This window comes from Sarcophilus harrisii, chromosome X (genome assembly GCF_902635505.1).
Source record: "Sarcophilus harrisii chromosome X, mSarHar1.11, whole genome shotgun sequence".
NCBI lineage: Eukaryota > Metazoa > Chordata > Mammalia > Dasyuromorphia > Dasyuridae > Sarcophilus > Sarcophilus harrisii.
In genome coordinates, this window is record NC_045432.1 from 23,236,434 (window position 1) to 23,258,418 (window position 21,985).

A 21,985-nucleotide genomic window follows, 5' to 3' on the forward strand; every position below is an offset into this window, starting at 1 on the left:
TGGGAGGTGAAAAATTAACCAAGTGAGATTATATAGAGCAAGAAGAGGACCCATGTGGGGGACCCATAATGTGTATTACCTAAGTGGATACAAAGCAACAAAGGTCATTTAAAAATAATCAAAGTTAATTATCTTAACAATACTGCTCTTGCTGTGTAGATTGGTTTCCAATTTCCCCCACATCAATTTGGATTGGTTCATACAAGTCTTCCCAGATTTTCTGTAAGTATTTCTTTCATCTTTTCTTATAGCACAATAGTATTCACATATATTTACTATAACTTGTTCAGCCATTCCCCAATTGATGGGCTCATTTTTCCATATCCTATTTGGCATTTGTTTTATTCCATTTTTGTCTTTTTATCCAAGTTGACAGGAGTGAGGTGTTTTAAGGTTGCTTTCTAAGTGTTTTGGGTTATTTTAATGTGTATTTCACCAATTTTAGTGAATTGAGGAATTTATCAATTGAGGAATTACTCTTATTCTTGTAAATTTGATTTTGTTCATCCTTGGGTATTTCAGAGAGAAGAATTCAATTGAATGTTGAGGTAGAAAAAGAGGAATCTCATAGGGAATGGTCTCAATTTACTTCAAAAGTATGAGACGAAGTTCTTAGTTGAGAGTTTGAGGGGAGATGTACTACAGGAGAAATGGAGCTGGTTTAGCGAGAAAAGAGAAAAGAAAATGGCCAGTATTTTAAAAATACACTTAGGAAAATAGAATGGTTAATGAATCAAGGATAAAATATTGTTTTGCCATGAAAAAGTGAGGACACAGTGATGAGGAACAGGAATTTGTCATGATCCCAGGAAGGGTGATATCTTCTTTTATATTTTCTTTTTGCTATGAACTTAACAATTATCAATAAACATGAACACCATCATGGCAACACCACTATTCAGTCTTCCTTTGCTCCTATACTTCAATGGCCATCAAGATTGTGATAAAGAACTTCTTCAAGTTTTGTCTAGGGTACTAAGAACTTAAGTGAATTGCCCAGGATCATACAGCCAATATGTGTCGGAAGTCGTACCTGAAAGTGAGTCAACTTTTTATCCACTCTGCAATATTATCTCTGTAGTATGTATTTAGCCACAATTCCCTGTGAAGACCAACTCCTACATCATAAAGGGGTGGGAGGAAGCAGAGTTTATCCACATAGCTTGAGTCAAGTTTTATTTTTTGGACTTGGGACCTTTAACTAATTATTCCATGTTCCCAAGCATCCTCACCACTAGTAGGATTTTTTCTTATCCTTCAGTTGGTGAATCTAAGGATTTGCTGTCCTCTTGTTTTGATAGGAGATAAAAGACAAAAAGATGGATAGCCTGAAGCTTTGTGCCTGAGTTTGTATCTAGTATAGTATTAAAACAGGCAAGTAAGGGAAAAGGCAGCTGTCACTTATGAACCACTTGTCTCCCAATTACAATGGACTCACTTGTCTCTCAAATATAATGCAGAAATCAGAAGACCATAACATTCATAGATCTCATTTGCCCAATTCACAGTGGCACTGGCAGTTGGTCTCCAGTGTGCCTGTTTCTGTATTCAGGAATAGCCATTCTACAATACTATCTCACTGGCCCCAATCACTGTGTTTTCCTATAACAATCAATCAGTAGACACAATTCTACAGCAAAGATAATGAAAGGGATGGCAATAAGAATAGTTTCAAAGTATTCTTTCTAACACCACGGGGTCAGTCTTAAATAAATACACACAGAATTTGGGAAGAGAAAATGTGAGCACAAATACAAATCAAGTATATTGATAGTGAGACATATATGTAGGAAACACATGTGATAATGGTAAATCACAATGCCAGAATTGAAGATCCTCATTGTCCTCAGTCTTTTTTTCTCTATAAAGTCTTGATGACTGGTCACACTGGCACATAGAGTCTTTGAAGAATATATTGTATTTGTTGGACCATTTAAATGATCTAGCTACTCACAGGGAACAGTATTCTATGGAATTTTTGTTAATTATTGTATTGATTAGCTATTTTAAAAATCTAAGTTATTTTTGTTCAAATTTTCTCTGAATAATGTGTATGAACATACACATCTTTCATTTCTTATAGTACCATAACATTCTATTACATCCATATCCCAACATTTATTTAGGCATTCCCCCCAAATGATGGGTATCTACTTTGTTTCCAGAACCTTACTATAACAAAATGTTCAGATATGGGTCTTTTTATTCTGTCTTTGTTCTTTTTGGAATATTCACCTAGTAGTAGGATTACTGGATCAAAGGTTATACACAAAACAGCAAGATTATATGATGATCAATTCTGATAGATGTGGCACTTTTCAACAAGATGATTCAGTCCAGTTCCAGTGGTCTTGTGATGAAGAGATCCATCTGCACCCAGAGAGAGGGCTCTGGGGATTCAGTGTGGATTACAACATAGCATTTTCACTTCTTTTGTTATTGTTTGCTTATATTTTGTTTTCTTTTTCCTTTTTGATCTTATTTTCTTGTGCAACATGGTATTTGTGGAAAGATGTATAGAAGTATCGCACATGTTTATCATATATTAGATTATTTGCCATCTAGGGGAGGGAGTGGAGGGAAGGGAAGGAAAAAATTAGAATACAAGATTTTATAACAGTGAATGTTGAAAATTATACATGTATATATTTTGAAAATAAAAAGGTTTAATTAAAAAAAGGTTATGCACAATTCAGTAATTTTGGATCAATTCTCACTTCTGCCAAGGGTTCTTGTCCTCATAGCCACTTAAAACAATTGCTATTTTTATCCCTTTGTCCTCTTTACCAATCTCATGGCTATGAGGCCATTACACAAAAGTTTTAATTTGCAATTCTTTATTTTTAAAGTACACCACTGACTCCTTTATTTTTTTTCCAGAAATACGGTTGTTAAATATTTATTACTGCACCATTGCTCTGAGACCAAGCTTATCTGCTGTTATATCTAGTTGCCTTTTGTGCAGAGAGGGAAGCTGAGGCCGGGAAAGGGAGCAAACTGGGCTTACCTTGAGGAGCTCAGCACAAGGTGATACATTGCCTTTCTTCCTCTGGGGCTACCAAAGAGCTTATGGCTCTGCTTTATGTTCAGTAGCAATTCTCACTTGCTGGGCAGTGGATGTGGCCCCATGTCTTTTGGTTCCTTTGCCTAAAGTCAGGCCGTTTTTTTTTAAGATTTTATTTTCAAAACATATGCATGGATAATTTTTTTAACATTTACTCTTGCATAGCCTTGTGTTCCAAAATTTTCCCTCCTTCCTCCCAACCCCTCAGCTACATGACAAGCAATCCAATATATGTTATACATGTTAAAATATATGTTAAATCCAATATATGTAAACATATTTATACAATTATGTTACTGCATAAGAAAAATCAGATAAAAAAGGAAAGAAAATGAGTAATAAAACAAAATGCAAGTGAACAACAACAAAAAGAATGAGAATGAGAATGTTATGTTGTGATCCACATTCAGTTCCCACAGTCCTCCTTCTGGGTGTAGATGGCTGTCTTCATCACAAGATCATTGAAACTGGTATCAGTCATCTCGTTGGAAAAAGTCACATTTATTGTAATTGATCATCATATGATATTGATGTTGTCATGTACAATGAACTTTTATTTCTGCTCATTTCACTCATTATCAGTTCATATAAGTCTCTCCAGGTCTTTCTAAAATCATCCTTCTGATCATTTCTTATAGAACAATAATATTCTATAATATTCATATGTAATGTCTGGGCTAGCTTTCTGGAGGATCTCTGGACAGGACTTGATTTTTAGGTGGAGAAGTGATGAAGACAGGAGAGCAACCACAAGGCTGGTCAAGTCTTCTCTGTGTCTGTGGCTGGGACTCTTCTGTCTCTGTGGCTGAGAGGATTGTTCCCAGTCCTCCTAACCCTTAAATACTTCAGTATGATTACATCACTACAGCAACTGAGCATGTGCAACCATTACATCCCCATATCACATTAAATATATGTTTGGAGAACTATTATCTCACACTGAGTAGGCAGTTAACTATAAGCATCCTGCTGTCCTTGATTCAAGTATACCTTTTCAGAGTTCTGGCCCTCTAAATTCATATATCATAACTTATTCAGTCATTCTCCAACTGATGTGTATCCACTCAGTTTCGTTTCTTGCCACTATGAAAAGGGCTGTCATAAACATTTTTGGTACATGTGGGTCCCTTCCTTTCTTTTAAGATCTCTTTGGGATATAAGCCCAATAGAAACACTGCTGGGTCAAAGGGGATGCACAGTTTGATAACTTTTTGAACATAGTTCCAAATTGCTCTCCAGAATGGCTGGATTCATTCACAACTCAATCAACAATGAATTAATGTCCCAGTTTTCACACACATCCTAGAACATTTGTCCTTGTCCTTTCCTGTCATCTTAGCCAATCTGAGAGGTGTGTAGTGGTACCTCAGAGTTGTCTTAATTTGCATTTCTCTGATCAATAATGATTTAGAGCACCTTCTCATATGATTAGAAATAGTTTTAATTTCTTTATCTGAAAATTGTCTGTCCATATCCTTGGACCATCTAATCAAGTGGAGAATGGCTTGGATTCTTATATATTTGAGTCAATTCTCTTTATGGTTTCCAAATGAGGCTATGCTCTTCTAATTTGCTTATAATATCACTCTTTATGTCTAAATCATGACCCCATTTAGATCTTATCTTGTTGTGTGATGTTAGGTGTAGATCAAGCCCTAATTCTTCCATATTAGTTTCCAATTTTCCCAGCTGTTTTTCTCAAATAGTGAGTTCTGATCCCAAAATCTGGGGTCTTTTGGTTTGTCAAACACTAGATTGCTATAGTTATTGCTTGTTTTGTCCTATGATTCTAACCTATTCCACTGATCAACTACTCTATTTCTTAGCCAGTACCAAATGGTTTTGATGACTACTACTTTATAATATAGTTTTAGGTCTGGTACAGCTAGGCCACTTTCATTACCATTTTTTTCATTAATTCTCTTGAAATTCTTGACCTTTTGTTCTTACAGATGAACTTTGTCACTATTTTTTTCTAGATCTGTAAAATAATTTCTTGGGAGTTGGATTGGTATGGCACTAAATAAGTAGAATAATTTAGTTAGTATGGTCATTTTCCTTATTTTTACTTGGCCTACCCATGAGCACTTGATATTTTTCCAACTGATTAGATCTGATTATTTGTGTGAAAAGTGTTTTGTAGTTGTGTTCATATAGTTCCTGACTTTCCCTTGGAGATAGACTCCCAAATATTTTGTACTATTGAGTTATTTTAACTGGAATTTCTCTTTGTATCTCTTGCTGTTGGATTTTGTTAGTGATGTATAAAAATGCTGATGACTTACGTGGATTTATTTTGTATCCTGCAAGTTTGCTAAAATTGTGGATAGTTTCTACTAGTGTTTTAGCTCTATGGTTCACTAAGTATGCCATCATATCATCTGCAAAGAGTGATAATTTGGTTTCTTCATGACCTACTCTAATTCCTTTAATCTTTTTTCTTTTCTATCTAATACAATATTGAATAGTAATGATGATTGTGGGCAGCCTTGTTTCACTCCTGATCTTACTGGAAATGGTTCTAGTTTGTCTCCATTACATATGATGCTTGCTGATGGTTTTAAACAGATGGTACTGATCATTTTAAGGAAAAGTTCATTTATTCCTATACTCTTTAGTGTTATTAATAGGAATGGGTGTTGGATTTTTTTCAAATGCCTTTTCTGCATCTATTGAGATAATCATATGAATTTTGTTATTTGGTTATTGATATAGTTGATTATGCTAATAGTTTTCCTAATATTGAACCAGCTCTGCATTCCTGGTATAAATCCTACTTGGTCACAGTGTATTATCCTGGGGATAACTTGCTATAATCTCTTTGCTAATATTTTATTTAAGATTTTAGCATCAATATTCATTAGGGAAATTGGCCTATCATTTTCTTTTTTTTTTCTTTTTTTTATTTATTTAATAGCCTTTTATTTACAGGATATATGCATGGGTAACTTTACAGGATTAACAATTGCCAAACCTCTTGTTTCAATTTTTCACCTCTTACCCCCCCCTCCCCTAGATGGCAGGATGACCAGTAGATGTTAAATATATTAAAATATAACTTAGATACACAATAAGTATACATGACCAAAACATTATTTTGCTGTACAAAAAGAATCAGACTCTGAATTATTGTACAATTAGCTTGTGAAGGAAATAAAAAAATGCAGGTGTGCATAAATATAGGGATTGGGAATTCAATGTAATGGTTTTTAGTCATCTCCCAGAGTTCTTTTTCTGGGTATAGCTAGTTCAGTTCATTACTGCTCCATTAGAAATGATTTGGTTGATCTCGTTGCTGAGGATGGCCAGGTCCATCAGAACTGGTCATCATATAGTATTGTTGTTGAAGTATATAATGATCTCCTGGTCCTGCTCATTTCACTCAGCATCAGTTCGTGTAAGTCTCTCCAGGCCTTTCTGAAATCATCCTGTTGGTCATTTCTTACAGAACAGTAATATTCCATAATTTTCATATACCACAATTTATTCAGCCATTCTCCAACTGATGGACATCCATTCAGTTTCCAGTTTCTAGCCACTACAAAAAGGGCTGCCACAAACATTCGTGCACATACAGGTCCCTTTCCCTTCTTTATAATCTCTTTGGGATATAATCCCAGTAGTAACACTGCTGGATCAAAGGGTATGCACAGTTTGATAACTTTTTGAGCATAGTTCCAAACTACTCTCCAAAATGGTTGGATTCGTTCACAACTCCACCAACAATGCATCAATGTCCCAGTTTTCCCACATCCCCTCCAACAATCATCATTATTTTTTCCTGTCATCTTAGCCAATCTGACAGGTGTGTAGTGGTATCTTAGAGTTGTCTTAATTTGCATTTCTCTGATTAATAATGACTTGGAGCATCTTTTCATATGACTAGAAATAGTTTCAATTTCTTCATCTGAGAATTGTCTGTTCATATCCTTTGACCATTTTTCAATTGGAGAATGGCTTGATTTTTTATAAATTAGAGTTAATTCTCTATAAATTTTGGAGATGAGGCCTTTATCAGAACCTTTGACTGTAAAAATATTTTCCCAGTTTATTGCTTCCCTTCTAATCTTGTCTGCATTAGTTTTGTTTGTGCAAAAACTTTTCAGTTTGGTATAATCGAAATTTTCTATTTTGTGATCAGTAATGACCTCTAGTTCTACTTTGGTCATAAAGACCTTCCCCTTCCACAGGTCTGAGAGGTAAACTATCCTATGTTCCTCTAATTTATTAATAATTTTATTCTTTATGCCTAGGTCATGAATCCATTTTGACCTTATCTTGGTGTACTGGCCTATCATTTTCTTTCTCTGTTTCCACCCTATGTGGTTTAGGTATCAGCACCATATATCTGTGGCATAAAAGGAATTTGGTAGAACTCTTTTCCCTGTTATGGGCCAGAACTTGAAACAAGGTGCTAAGTAAATGGAATTGAGGAGACAGTGGTTAAATCTAGTTTAGCGTTGATTTAATCCTACCACAAATAATGTTTTCCTAGTCATATAATGATTGGTGTATACTCAGTGTGGAATATATAAGGAGGAGCTGTCAGGGCCAGAAAGGACAAGACCACTAGAAGCTCTTGGAGCCTCAGCCAGGATTCAATCAAGGAGATTCAGAAGCCAGAGAAGGCAGCTTAAGCTCTCGAAACCAAGACTACAGAAGGCCTCTAAGAAAAAACTAGATGAGCCCTAAGTGAAGGAGACAAGACTTTGAAGGAGACAATAAAGTATTTGGACTTTAGTCCCTGGCTGCACTTGTGATTACTGAACTAAAAGGAAGGCTGCCCTCAGAAGCCCCCAAGAAACCTGCTCCCAGAGAAGATTACATTTTATTTTTAAAATTTTTTTTGGTTATTTTTTTCATTTATTTTTATTTTTTACAACTTTCCTACAGTATTTTTTTTATTATTATAGCTTTTTATTTACAAGATATATGCATAGGTAATTTTTTAGCATTGACAGTTGCAAATCCTTTTGTTCCAACTTTTTCCCTCCTTCTCCCCACCCTTCCCCCAGATGGCAGGTTGACCGATACATGTTAAATATGTTAAAGTATAAGTTAAATACAATATATGTATACATGTCCAAACAGTTATTTTGCTATAAAAAGAGTTGGACTTTGAAGTAGTGTACAGTTAGCCTGTGAAGGAAATCAAAAATGCAGGTGGACAAAAATAGAGGTATTGGGAATTCTATGTAGTGGTTTGTAGTCATCTCCCAAAGTGAAGATTACATTTTAGAGAAGAATATTACATTTCCCTATTTTTTCAAATAGTTTATATAGTATTGGAATTAATTGTCATTTAAATGTTTGGTAGAATTCACATGTAAATCCATCTGGCCCTGGAAATTTTTTTCTTAGGGAGTTGATTAATAGCTTGCTCTATTTCTTTTTCTAAGATGGGACTATTTAAATAATTTATTTCCTCATCTGTTAACCTGGGCAATCTATATTTTGTAGATATTCCTTCATTTCATTTAGATTATCAAATTTACTGGCATATATTTAGGCAGAATAACTCCTAATTATTGCCCTAATTTCATCTTCATTGGTGGACATTTCTCCCTTTTCATTTTTGAGGCTAACAATTTAATTTTCTTCTTTCCTTTTTCTAATCAAATTAACTAAAGGTTTATCTATTTTGTTGTTTTTTTTTTCATAAAACCAACTCTTAGTTTTATTTATTAATTTAAAGTTTTCTTATTTTCAATTTTATTAATTTCCCCTTTTGTTTTCAGAATTTCAAATTTGGTATTTAATTGAGGGATTTTAATTTGTTCTTTTTCTAGCTTTTTTAGTTGTAAGCCCAATTCAATGATCTTCTCTTTCTCTGTTTTATGCAAATAAGCATCTACAGATATAAAATTTCCCCTTATTACCGCTTTGACTGTATCCCACAAATTTTGTTTTATTGTCTCATTATTGTCATTCTCTTGGAACAAATTATTGATTATGTCTATGATTTGCTATTTCATCCATTCATTTTTTTGGATTATATTATTTAATTTCCAATTAGCTTTTGGTCTATTTTCTCCTGGCTTTATATTACATGTGATTTTTATTGCATCATGATCTGAAAAAAAATGCATTTACTATTTGTGCCTTTCAGCATTTGATTTTGAGGTTTTTATGCCCTTACATATGGTCACTTTTTATGTAAACTCCATGAACTTCTGAAAAAAAAATAAACTCCTTTCTGTATCCATTCAATTTTCTCCAAAGATCTATCATACCTAACTTTTCTAACATTTTGTTTGCCTTCTTAGCTTCTTTCTTATTTATTTTTGTGGTTTGATTTATCTAGTTCTGAGAGAGCAAGGTTGAGATCCCCCACTAGTATAGTTTTCCTTTCTATTTCTTCTTGCATCTCTCTTAACTTCTCCTCTAGGAATTTGGATGCTATACTACTTGGTTCATATATGTTTAGTATTGATATTGCTTCATTATCTATGGTACCCTTTAGTAAAATAGAGTTTCCTTCCCTGTCTCTTTTAATGAGATTAATCTTTGCTTTTGCTTGATCTGCGATCAAGATTGCTATCCCTGCTTTTGTTACTTCACCTGAAGCATAATAGATTCTGCTCCAGACCTTTACCTTCACTCTGTATATATGCTTTAAATGTGTTCCTTGTAAACAACATATTGTGGCTTTTAATTCAGTCTGGTATCTGCTTCCATTTTATGGGAGAGTTCACCCCATTCACATTCACAGTTAAAATAACTAATTCTGTATTTCCTGCCATCTTATTTATCCTGAGTTATGATTTTCTCTTTCCTTTCCCCCTTCTCTCCTCCCCAGTATTTTGCTTTTAATCACCACCTCCTGCAAACAGTTGTCCCCCTTTAGAGCCCTTCCCCCCTTTTACACCTTTTCCCTAATAGTTATGTTTTCCCTTCTATTACCCTTTCTTTTCTCCCTTTCCCTCCCACTTCCCTATAAAGTGAGACAAGTTTCTCTGTGAAAAGAAATTTGTCTGACATTTTTTCTTAGAGCCAAATCTGATGAGAGTAAGATACACAAAATGCTCATCCCCCTCCATTTTTTCCTTCAATTATAATAGGTTTTCTTTGCCTCTTCATGAGATGTAATTTCCCTTATTTTACCATCTTTTCCCTCTTTTTCCATAACAATCCCCTTTCCAAATCCAGGTTTTTTCATGTTATCATAATAAAATCAAATTATACCCACATTCTCTAAGTATACCCATAACAGAAATATAATTCTCAAGATTTCTTTCCTTTTTACCATTTTATGCTTCTCTTGAGTTCTGTGTTTGGAGATCAAATGTTTGTTCAGTTCTGGTTTTTTCATTAGAAATAATGAAATTCACCTGTGTTATTGAATGTCCATCTTCTTCCCTGAAAGATAATGTTCAGTGTAGCCAGATAGCTTATTCTTGGCTGTAATCCAAGTTCCTTTGCCTTTTGTAATATCAGATTCCAACCCCTTCAAACCTTTAAGATGAAAGCTGCTAGATTCTGGATAATCCCAATTGTGGCTCCTCAGTATTTAAATTGTTTCTTTCAGGCTGCTTGCAATATCTTTTCCTTGGTGCAATAGTTCTAAAATTTAACCATGATATTCTTTGAGGATTTAATTTTTGGATCTCTTACAGGAGGTGATCAGTTTATTCTTTTGATGGCTATTTTACCTTATGATTCTAAAATACCAGGGCAGTTTTCTTTTATGACTTCCTGTAAAATAATGTCTAGGTTCTTTTTTCATCATGGCTTTTAAGAAGTTTAATAATCCTTCGATTATCTCTTCTCGATCTATTTTCCAGTTCAATTGTTTTTCCTAGGAGATATTTCATATTTTCTCCTATTTTTTGCATTTTTTTGTTTTTGTTTGATTCTTGAAGTCTTGAGTTATTCACTTCCATTTGTTTTGGTGTATTATTTTCTTCAGTTATCTTTTTTAGCTCCTTTTGTAATTGGCCAATTGAATTGTTTTGTTCATTGCATTCTTTTTCCATTTCACAAATTTTCTTTTTCAGTGAATTGGTGTCTTTTTCATATCTCTTTTGTAGGGCATTATATGATTTTTGCATTCCTTCTTGCAATGATCTCATTTGATTTCCCCATTTTTCTTCTAACTCTCTTTTAAGATCTTTTATGCAATCTTTCAAGAAAACTTGTGAAATGGGGACCGGATTATGTCTCCTTTTGGGGCTTCATATGGAATTGCTTTTCCTTTAGGAACCTCAGGATTTGTGGTCTGTTCTCTCTCTCCATAAAAGCTGTCTATCCTGAGACTTCTTTTTGTTTTTTTATTCATTTTTTGAGGCTTGAGGTCTGCTCAATACAAAGGAGTGACAGCTGCTTTAATTTGCCCTGAGGCAATTCTGGTGATTGATTTCTAGTTCTGGGTACTGGTGGCTAGGTAAAGTGTTCTTTCTGGGGCTCAGTGGTTTACAATTTGCCTTTTATAGCAAATCTGCTAGATCACCAACTTGCAACCAGGACAGAGTACCATTGAAATAAAACTAACAGCTGCTTTTATAGGGGGAAATTGATGCAGATAAATCAATAGTTAATTTGATTTAAAAGAAGAAAACAAAAGTATCAAAAGGGAAAGGGGTGAAATCACTACCAATGATGAGCAAATTAAAGCAATATTTAGGAAATATTTTGCCCAATCGTATGTCAATAAATCTGATAGTTTAAGTTAAATGGATGAATATTTACAAAAATGTTAATTGTACATATCAACAGGAGAAATAAAAATTCTCAAAGTCAGATGGATTTACAAGTAAATTCAATCAAACTTTTATTTTTTTAAATTAAAGCTTCTTATTTTTCAAAACATATGCATGGATAATTTTTCAACATTAACCCTTGCAAAACCTTGTGTTCCAATTTTCCCTCCCCTTCTCCCACCATCTCTCCTAGATGAGACAATTCAATATGTGTTAAACATGGTAGAAATATATGCTAAATCCAATATATGCATACATATTTATACAATTATCTTGCTGCACAAGAGAAATCAGATTAAAAAAAGAAAGTAAATGATTAAGAAAACAAATTGCAAGCAAACAACAACAAAAAGAGTGAGAATGTTATGTTGTGATCCACATTTAGTTCCTACAGTCCTCTCTCTGGGTGTAGATGACTCTCTTCATCACAAAATCATTGGAACTGATCTGAATCATCTCATTATTGAAGAGAGCCACGTCCATCAGAATTGATCATCATATAATCTTGTTGCCATGTAAAATGATCTCCTGGTTCTGTTCATTTTACTTAGCATCAGTTCATGTAAGTCTCTCCAGGACTTTCTGAAATCATTCTGCTTGTCTTTTCTTACAGAACAATACTATTCCATAACATTTGTATGCCATAAATTATTCAGCCAGTCTCCAACTGCTGGGCATCCACTCAGTTTCCAGTTTCTTGCCACTACAAAGAGGGCTACCACAAACATTCTTGCACATGTGGATCCTTTTTCCTTCTCTAAGATCTCTTTGTGATATAAGCCCAATAGAAACATATCTGGGTCAAAGTGGATGCACAGTTTTTATATCAAACTTTTAAGTAGCAATTCATTCCAATACTATATAAACTATTTAGAGAAATAGGTGAAGGAGTTTTAGCAAATTCTTTTAAATGATACAAATATGATTCTTATACTTAAACAAGGAAGAACCAAAACAGAGAAAGAAAACTATAAACTAAATCCCCTCATAAATATTGATACAAAAACTTTAAATACAGTACCAGCAAGGAAATTACAGAATATATTACCAGCATCATACAGTATGACCAGGTGGGATTTAGACAAGTAATGTAGGGCTGGTTCAATACTAGGAAAAGAATCAATACAAATGACCATATAAATAACAAAACCAACAGAAATTATATGATTATCTTAATAGATGCAGAAAAAAGTTTTGACAAAATACAGCACCCATTTCTATTATCAAAAACATTAGAAATCACAAGAATAAATGGAACTTACCTTAAAATGATGAAATAATATTTATGTAAAACCATCAGCAGGCATTATGTATAATAGAGATTAAGAAGAAGCCTTGTTACTAAGGGATTAAGCAAGGATGCCTATTATACTAGATATTATTATTCAATGTTGTACTAGAAATGTTAGGTAGGGCAATAATAGAGGAAAGTGAAATTGAAGTTATTAGAACTGGTAATGAGGAAACAAATTGCAAAATCTTTTGTTCCAATTTTTCCCCTCCTTCCCCCCACCCCCTCCCCCAGATGGCAGGTAGACCAATACATATTAAATATGTTAAAGTATATGTTAAGTACAATATATGTCTACATGCCCATATGGTTATTTTGCTGCACAAGAAGAATTGGACTTTGAAATAATGTACAATTAACCTGTGAAGGAAATAAAAAATGCAGGTGGACAAAAATAGAGGGATTTGGAATTCTATGTAGTAGTTCACACTCATTTTCCAAAGTTCTTTTTCTGGGTGTAGCTGGCTCAATTCATTACTGCTCTATTGAAACGGATTTGGCTCATCTCATTGTCGAAGAGGGCCATGTCCATCAGAATTGATCATCATATAGTATTGTTGTTGAAGTATATAATGATCTCCTGGTCCTACTCATTTCACTCAGCATCAGTTCATGTAAACTATCACTCTTTACAGATGATATGATGGTATACATAGAGCATCCTAAAGAATTAACTAAAAACTACTTTAAAATGATTAATAATTTTAGTAAAGTTGTAGGACAATTTTTTTATTTTAAAAATTTATTTTTTAAAAATATACATTGTTTTATAAATCATGTTGGGAGAGAAAATCAGAGCAAAGGGGAAAAACCATGGGAGAGGCAAAAAATTACAAACAAACAGAAAAAAGAAGTGAGCATAATATGTGTTGATTTATATTTAATCTCCATAGTTCCTTTCCTGGCTGCAGATGGCATTTTCTGCCCAAAGCCTATTGGAATTGTTTTGGATTACTGATCCATTGAGATGAACCAAGTCTTTGATAGCTGATCATCACACATTCTGGTTATTGTTGTATACATTGTATTCCTGGTTTTGCTTGCTTTGCTCAGAATCAATTTTTGTGTAAATTTTTGCAAGTCTTTCTAAAATCAGCTTATTCATCATTTTTATAGATCAACAATAATATTCATTATCTTCCTATACCTTAATTTATTTAGTCAATCTCCAATTGGTGGGCATCTATTCATTTCCCAATTTTTTACTACCAGAAAAAGAACTGCTACAACCATTTTTGCACATATGGGTCCTTTTCACTTCTTGATTATTTCTTTGGTTTACACCTCAGTAGAGACACTGCTGGATCAAAGGGTATGCAAGTTTGATAGCCCTTTGAGCATAGTTCCAAATTGCTCTCTAGACTGGTTGGATCATTTCACAACTTCACCAACAATGCATGTGTCCCAGTTTTCCCACATTCCCTCCAACATTATCTTTTCCTGTCATCTTGCCAATCTAAGAGGTGTGAGATGGTACCTCAGAATTGTTTTAATTTGCATTTCTCCAACCAATGATTTAAAGCATTTTTTCTACAGATGGCTTTAATTTTGTCATCTAAAAATCATTGTTCATATCCTTTGACCATTTTTCAATTGGGGAATGACTTGTATTCTTATAGATTTGACACAGTTCTTTATAATTTATATATAAATTTGACACAGTTCAAGAATTTGACAGGTCTTTATATATTTTAGAAATGAGAACTTTATCAGAAACATTGGCTGTAGAGATTTTTTCCCAGCTTTGTACTTCCATTTTAATCTCGTTTCTGTTGGTTTTGTTTGTGCAAAACCCTTTTTAAATTTATTGTAATCAAAATTGTCCATTTTGCCTTTCATAATGTTCTATAGATCTTCTTTCATCATACATTCCTCCCTTATCCAAAGATCTGATAGCTAAATTATCCCTTGTTCTTCTAATTTGTTTATGGTATCATCCTTTATGCCCAAATCATATACTCATTTTGACCTTATTTTGGTACGGGGTGTGAGATGTAGGTCTATGCTGAGTTTCTGACATATTATTTTCCAGTTTTCCCAGCAATTTTTTGTGAAATACTGAGTTCTCATTCCAGAAGCTGTAGTTCAAGATTCATCAAGTATTAGATTACTATAGGCCTTGATTATTGTGTTGTGTGTATCTAGTCTATTCCACTGATCCACCTCTCTATTTCTTAGCCAATACCAAATGGTTTTGATTGCTGCTTTATAATGTAGTTTTAGGTTTGGTACTGGTAAGCCACCATCCTTTGTATTTTTTTCATTAATTCCCTTGATATTCTTGACTTTTTGATCTTCCAAATGAATTTTGTTATTATTTTTTCTAGTTCTGTAAAATAATTTTTGGCAATTTGATTGGTATGGAAGTGAACAAGTAGACCAATTTAGTCAGAATTGTCATTTTTATTAATTTAGCTCTACCTACCCATGAGCAATTGATATTTTTCCAATTGTTTAGATCTGACTTTATTTGTGTGAGAATGTTTTGTAGTTGTGTTCATATAGTTCTTAGGTTTGTCTTAGCAAGTAGACTCCCAAATATTTGATTTTGTCTACAGTTATTTTAAATAGAAATTCTCTTTCTATCTCTGGCTGATGGGCTTTGTAAGTGATACACAGAAATGTTGATGACTTGTGTGGTTTTGTTTTGTATCCTGCAACTTTGCTAAAGCTGTGAATTGTTTTGAGTAGGTTTTTTGAGGATTTTCTAGGATTCTCTAAGTATATCATCATATCATCTGCAAAGACTGATAGTTTTATTTCTTCATTGCCTATTCTAATTCCTTTCATTTCTTTTTTCTTTTTTTATTGCTAAAACCAACATTTCTAATACAGTGTTGAATAGTGGTGATAATGGGCATCTTTGTTTCACCCCTGATCTTATTAGGAATACATCCAGCTTCTATCCATCACAAATAATGCTTGCTATTGGTTTTAGATAGATACTGCTTATTATTTTAAAGAAAGCTCCTTTGTCCCTATGCTCTCTAGTGTTTTTAATGGGAATAAGTGCTGTATTTTGTCAGAAGCTTTTTCTGCATCTATTGAGATTACCATATGATTTCTGTTGGTTTTGTTATTGATCTGGTTGATTATAGTAATAGTTTTCCTAATACTGAACCAGCTCCGAATTCCTGGTATAAATTCCACTTGGTCATAATGTATTATCTTGCTAATAAATTGCTGTAATCTCTTTGCTAATGTTTTATTTAAAATTTTTGCATCAATATTCATTAGGAAGATTGGGCTGTAATTTTTTCTCTGTTTTCACTCTTCCTGGTTTAGGTATCAGTACCATATTTGTGTCATAGAAGAATTTGGCAGGACTCCTTCTTTACCTATTTTCCAAATAGTTTACATAGTATTGGAGTAAATTGTTTAAATGTTTGGTAGAATTCACTTGTGAATCCATCTTGCCCTAGAGATTTTTTCTTAGGGAGTTCATTAATGGCTTGTTTAATTGCTTTTTGTAAAATGGGACTATTTAAGTAATTTATTTCCTCTTCTATTACAGGATGCAAAATTAACCCACAGAAATCATCATCATTTCTATATATTACCAGTTAAGTTCAATATCAAGAGACAGAGAAATTCCCTTATCACTGTAGACAATATAAAACACTTAAGAGTCTGCCTGCCCAGACAAACTCAGTAACTATATGAACAGTTACAAAGCACTCAAGTCTCTCCCCATGCTAATCCATCCTCCATTAAGCCACCAATGATTATCCTAAAGCACAGGTCTGACTATACCAACCTGGCCTCTCCTAACCACTGGCCTCCTCTGCCTCATATACACACATACACTTATAAATTTCAATGACTCCCTATTGCCTTCAGGATCAAACACAAAATCCTTTGTTTGGCATTTATAAATTCACCCCTACTACCTTTCCATTCTTCTTACACCTTACTCTCTTCCATGTATTCTTCAGTGACATTGTTCTCCTGACTGTTCCACCACCAAGACATTCTATCTCTGGATTTGAGCATTTTGTCTCACTTTCCTCCATGCCTGAAATGCTCTCCCTCCTCATTTTTGCTTCTTGGCTTCCCTGGCTTCCTTAAAATCCCATCGAAAATCCAATCTTTTACAGGAACCATTCTGAATTCTTTTCTTCTGTTAATTATTTCCTATTCATCCTATAGACGGCCTGTTTGTTATTGTCTCCTTTCCCCTTCAGACTGTGAGCCTCTTGGGGGCAGGGCAGGAGCTATATTCTGCCCCTATTCAAATCTCCAGTACTTAGCACAGTATCTGACATATAGTAGACACTTTTTAAAAGTTAATTGACTGATCTTCATCCTTTTTTCTATTAAAAAGATCCTGGCAATTTGGATATTCTTTAAAAGGGAATCAATAGTTGTTTTTCTCTTTTTTGCCCAAATTTTGTTCATTTCTTCTTTTATTTTCAGAAGTTTTCTTTATGAGCAGTTATTTCTCCTATTTGTTTCTTTTCCATGTTTTTTCTTTTAAATTTTTCAGTTTTTTAAAATTCATTAATGTATTTGAAAAGATAAATTGTTTATAAGGATTGCTTTGCTAGAATTCTGAAAATTTTGGTATGTTTTGTCATTTAATCAGTTTATTCTAAGAGATGATATCTTCTTTTTCTGATTTGTCCTATATATTTCTTATTTTCAGTTCTTGGCAGAATCATGTCCTCTTTCTGTGGTGTTCACCTGGGCTGAGATTTTGCACATTCAGCTGAAAGGATCTGCCAGGAGCTCAAGCTCTGTCCACTTCCAGCCCCCAGATCTTCTGCCTGCTTGATCCCTCTTGGTAGTCCTGTATGTGTAGGAGGTAAATGTATGCAAATGTGCATGATTTTATTTTTATTTTTCATTCTTGTCAGACAGTCGCATGGGTGGGAGATGGAACTTAAAAGTCACTTTAATTCATATTTCTCTAATTATTAGTAACTTGGAGCTTTTTATAATATGGTGGTTGTTTGCTGGGATTTTTTCCTTTGAAGCCAATCTCTTCTTCATAACTTTTGGCTATTTAATGGAAAATGGTTCTTAGACTGATGGATTTGAATCAATTACATATATATGTATATACATATATATCCATTAATAGAGAAATTTGCTACAACTTTTTCTATTAATGTTTCCCTTCTAATTTTATTTGCATTAGATTTATTTCTGCAAAAGCCTTTTCAATTTTATTCAATAAAAAATTTTAAATTTTATTTTCTGTGAACATTTGTAGAGCCTTTCTTCACATTAAAAAATGCTTTTCTTGTTATTCTTGACAACTTGTCTTTTCGGTGAAACAAATAAGTTAAAAACTGCACTGAAATATCACCCAATGAGTGCCAATGTCAGGCTCTGGCTTCACCAAATATAGTCACCTCTTCAAAACTGGCTACAAAATGTTTGATGATGAAAGCAGAAATGATTAATTCAAAGAGTTTGTGGAGAAAGAAACCTGAAGGAGTTTTTTGAAATAATGATGGAATATATGATCCTGATTGTGATGTACATGGTTACTTTAAACCTCACCAGTTAGTGTGTGAATACAACTGGAGTAAGAACAGATAAGGATATTGGAAGTTCATGCGGTAAACTAATAAGAACATATTGGATTGGCATTGAAGTGAAACATGAAACAAGAGAAAAGCCTTTTTAATAATATTATCTTTTAAAATGTCCTCAAGCAAAAATTTGAGCATAGTTATCAACTGAACCAGAAATACATCAAAAGAATTATGTATGAGGATGATGTTATCACTATTGAACTGATGCAAAATGATATCAGGAAGAATCTTAATGATAATGACATGGACATAGCTGATGTGGTTTATTATTTTGAGAAAGATATAAAAGAGGAATCTATCTTTTATATCAGTAAATTTAATCTTAAAATAAACAGAGAAATGCTTAATGTGGATCCTACTCAAACTTTAATCTAATATCTGGATGAAAAACCACCTGAATTTTTTTATTATAGCTTTTTATTGACAGAACATATGCATGGGTAATTTTTCAACATTGTCCCTTGCAATCATTTCTGTTCCAACTTTTCCCCTCCTTCCCTCCACCCCTTCCCCTAAATGACATGCAGTCTGATACATGTTAAACATGTTAAAGTATATCTTAAATACAATATATATGTACATATTTATAAAGTTCTCTTGTTGCACAAGAAAAATTGGGTTTAAAAAGGTAAAAATAACCTGGGAAGAAAATCAAAAATGCAAGCAGTCCACATTCATTTCCCAGTGTTCTTTCTCTGGGTGTAGCTGGTTCTGTTCATCACTGATCAATTGGAACTAAATTGTATCTTCTCATTGTCGAAGATACCCACTTCCATCAGAATTGATCCTCATACAGTAATTTTGTTGAAGTGTATAATGGTCTCCTGGTCCTGCTCATATCACTTAGCATCAGTTCATGTAAGTCTCTCCAAGCCTCTCTGTTCATCCTGTTGATTGTTCCTACAGAACAATATTCCATAACATTCATATACCACAATTTGTTCAGCCATTCTCCAATTGATGGGCATCCATTCAATTTCCAGTTTCTAGCCACTACAAAAAGGGCTGCCACAAATATTTTGGCACATACAGATCCCTTTCCCTTCTTTAAAATCTCTTTGGGATATAAGCCCAGTAGTATCACTGCTGGATCAAAGAGTATGCACAGTTTCATAACTTTTGAGTATAGTTCCAAATTACTTTCCAGAATGGTTGGATTTGTTCACAACTCCACCAGCAATGCATCAGTGTCCCAGTTTTCCAGCATCCCCCCCAACATTCATTATTATCTTTTCCTGTCATCTTAGCTACTCTGACAGGTGTGTAGTGGTATCTCAGAGTGGTCTTAATTTGCATTTCTCTGATCAGTAGTGATTTGGAACACCCTTTCATATGAGTAGAAATAGTTTCAATTTCATCATCTGAAAATTGTCTGTTCATATACTTTGACCATTTATCAATTGGAGAATGGCTTGATTTCTTATAAATTAGAGTTAATTCTCTATATATTTTGGAAATGAGGCCTTTATCAGACCCTTTAACTGTAAAAATATTTTCCCAATATTTTTCCATTTGGTTAGATCTAACTTTATCTGTGTGGAAAGTGTTTTGTAGTTTTGCTCATATAGTTCCTGATTTTCCCTTGTCATGTAGATTCCCAAATATTTTATACTATCGGTAGTTACTTTAAATGGAATTTCTCTTTGTAACTCTAACTGTTAGATTTTGTTAGTGATATATAAGAATGCTGATGACTTATGTGGGTTTATTCTGTATCTTGCAACTTTGCTAAAGGTGTGGATTATTTCTAATAGTTTTTAGAAGAATCTCTGGGGTTCTCTAAGTATACCATTCTATCATCTGCAAAGAGTGATAATTTGGTTTCCTCATTACCTACTCTAATTCCTTTAATCTCTTTCTCAACTCTTTTTGCCGAAGCTAGCATTTCTAATACAATACTGAATAATAATGGTGATAGTGGGCAACCTTATTTCACTCCTGATCTTACTGGGAATGATTCCAGTTTATCCCCATTACATATGATGCTTACTGATGGTTTTAAATAGATGCTACTGATTATTTTAAGGAAAAGTCCATTTATTCCTATAATCTCTAGTGTTGTTAATAGGAATGGGTGTTGGATTTTATTAAATGCTTTTTCTGCATCTATTGAGATGATCATATGGTTTTTGTTAATTTGAATTATTGATATAATCAATTATGGTAATAGTTTTCCTAATATTGGACCAGCCCTGCATTCCTGGTATAAACCCTATGTGGTCATGGCGTATTATCCTGGGGATGATTTTCTGTAATCTTTTTGCTAATATCTTATTTAAGATTTTAGCATCAATATTCATTCGGGAGATTGGTCTATAATTTTCTTTCTCTGTTTTCAACTTACCTGGTTTAGGTATCAGTACCATGTCTGTGTCATAAAAGGAATTTGGTAGGATTCCTTCATTCCCTATTTTTTCAAATAGTTTATAGAGCATTGGAGTTAATTATTCTTTAAAGGTTTGGTAGAATTCACATGTAAATCCATCTGGTCCTGGGGATTTTTTCTTAGGGAGTTGATTAATAGCTTGTTGTATTTCTTTTTTTAAAACGGGACTATTTAACCAATTTACTTCTTCTTCTGTTAATCTGGGCAAGCTGTATTTTTGAAGGTATTCTTCCATTTCATTTAAGTTATCGAATTTATTGGCATAAAGTTGGGCAAAGTAAGTCCTAATTATTGTGCTAATTTCTTCTTCATTAGTGGCAAGTTCTCCCTTTTCATTTTTAAGACTTAACAATTTTATTTTCTTCTTTCCTTTTTCTAATCAAATTTACCAAAGGTTTATCTGTTTTGTTGGTTTTTTCCCCCATAGAACCAACTCTTAGTTTTATTTATTAATTCAATAGTTTTTTTTTACTTTCACCTATATTAATCTTTCCTTTTATTTTTAGAAATTTAAGTTTAGTGTTTGAGTTTTTAACTGAATTTTTCAATGGAAGGACTAAAAGCTAGTGTTATTGGTGTCATAGTAGTTGTAGTTGTAGCACTTGTAGCTGGCATTGTTATGCTGCTTATACCCAGGAAAAAAAGATGGGCAAAATATGAGAAAGCTGAAATAAAGGAGATGACTACCAAAATATGAAGATAACAAGAAGAAAAAATAAATATTGATGTTGCTTGTGTGATCATGGCAAAAAAAAAAAGATTAATAGGAACCACTATAATCTAGGGTTAAAAATACAGAATGGTAAGGAGTGGGATTTATTTGCTACTCAAGTTCCAACTAACCCCCAAATTTTGGCTATCCCTCTCAAAAATTTTGGCCACTACAAATTATTCAAATATACATTTTCTTACACAAAAACTAGACTACATAGGTTTAAGTAAATGCTTGTATGACATCAAATTCATGCTTTAAATATATTTCCATTATATTAATTAATATAT

General features: G+C 33.5%; 1 pseudogene; it reads left to right on the forward strand.

The window, feature by feature from the left end:
• The window catches only part of LOC100917294, a 41,078-nt pseudogene extending 19,398 nt beyond the window's left edge, over positions 1 to 21,680 (forward strand).
• Positions 21,681 to 21,985: the final 305 nt, after the last annotated feature.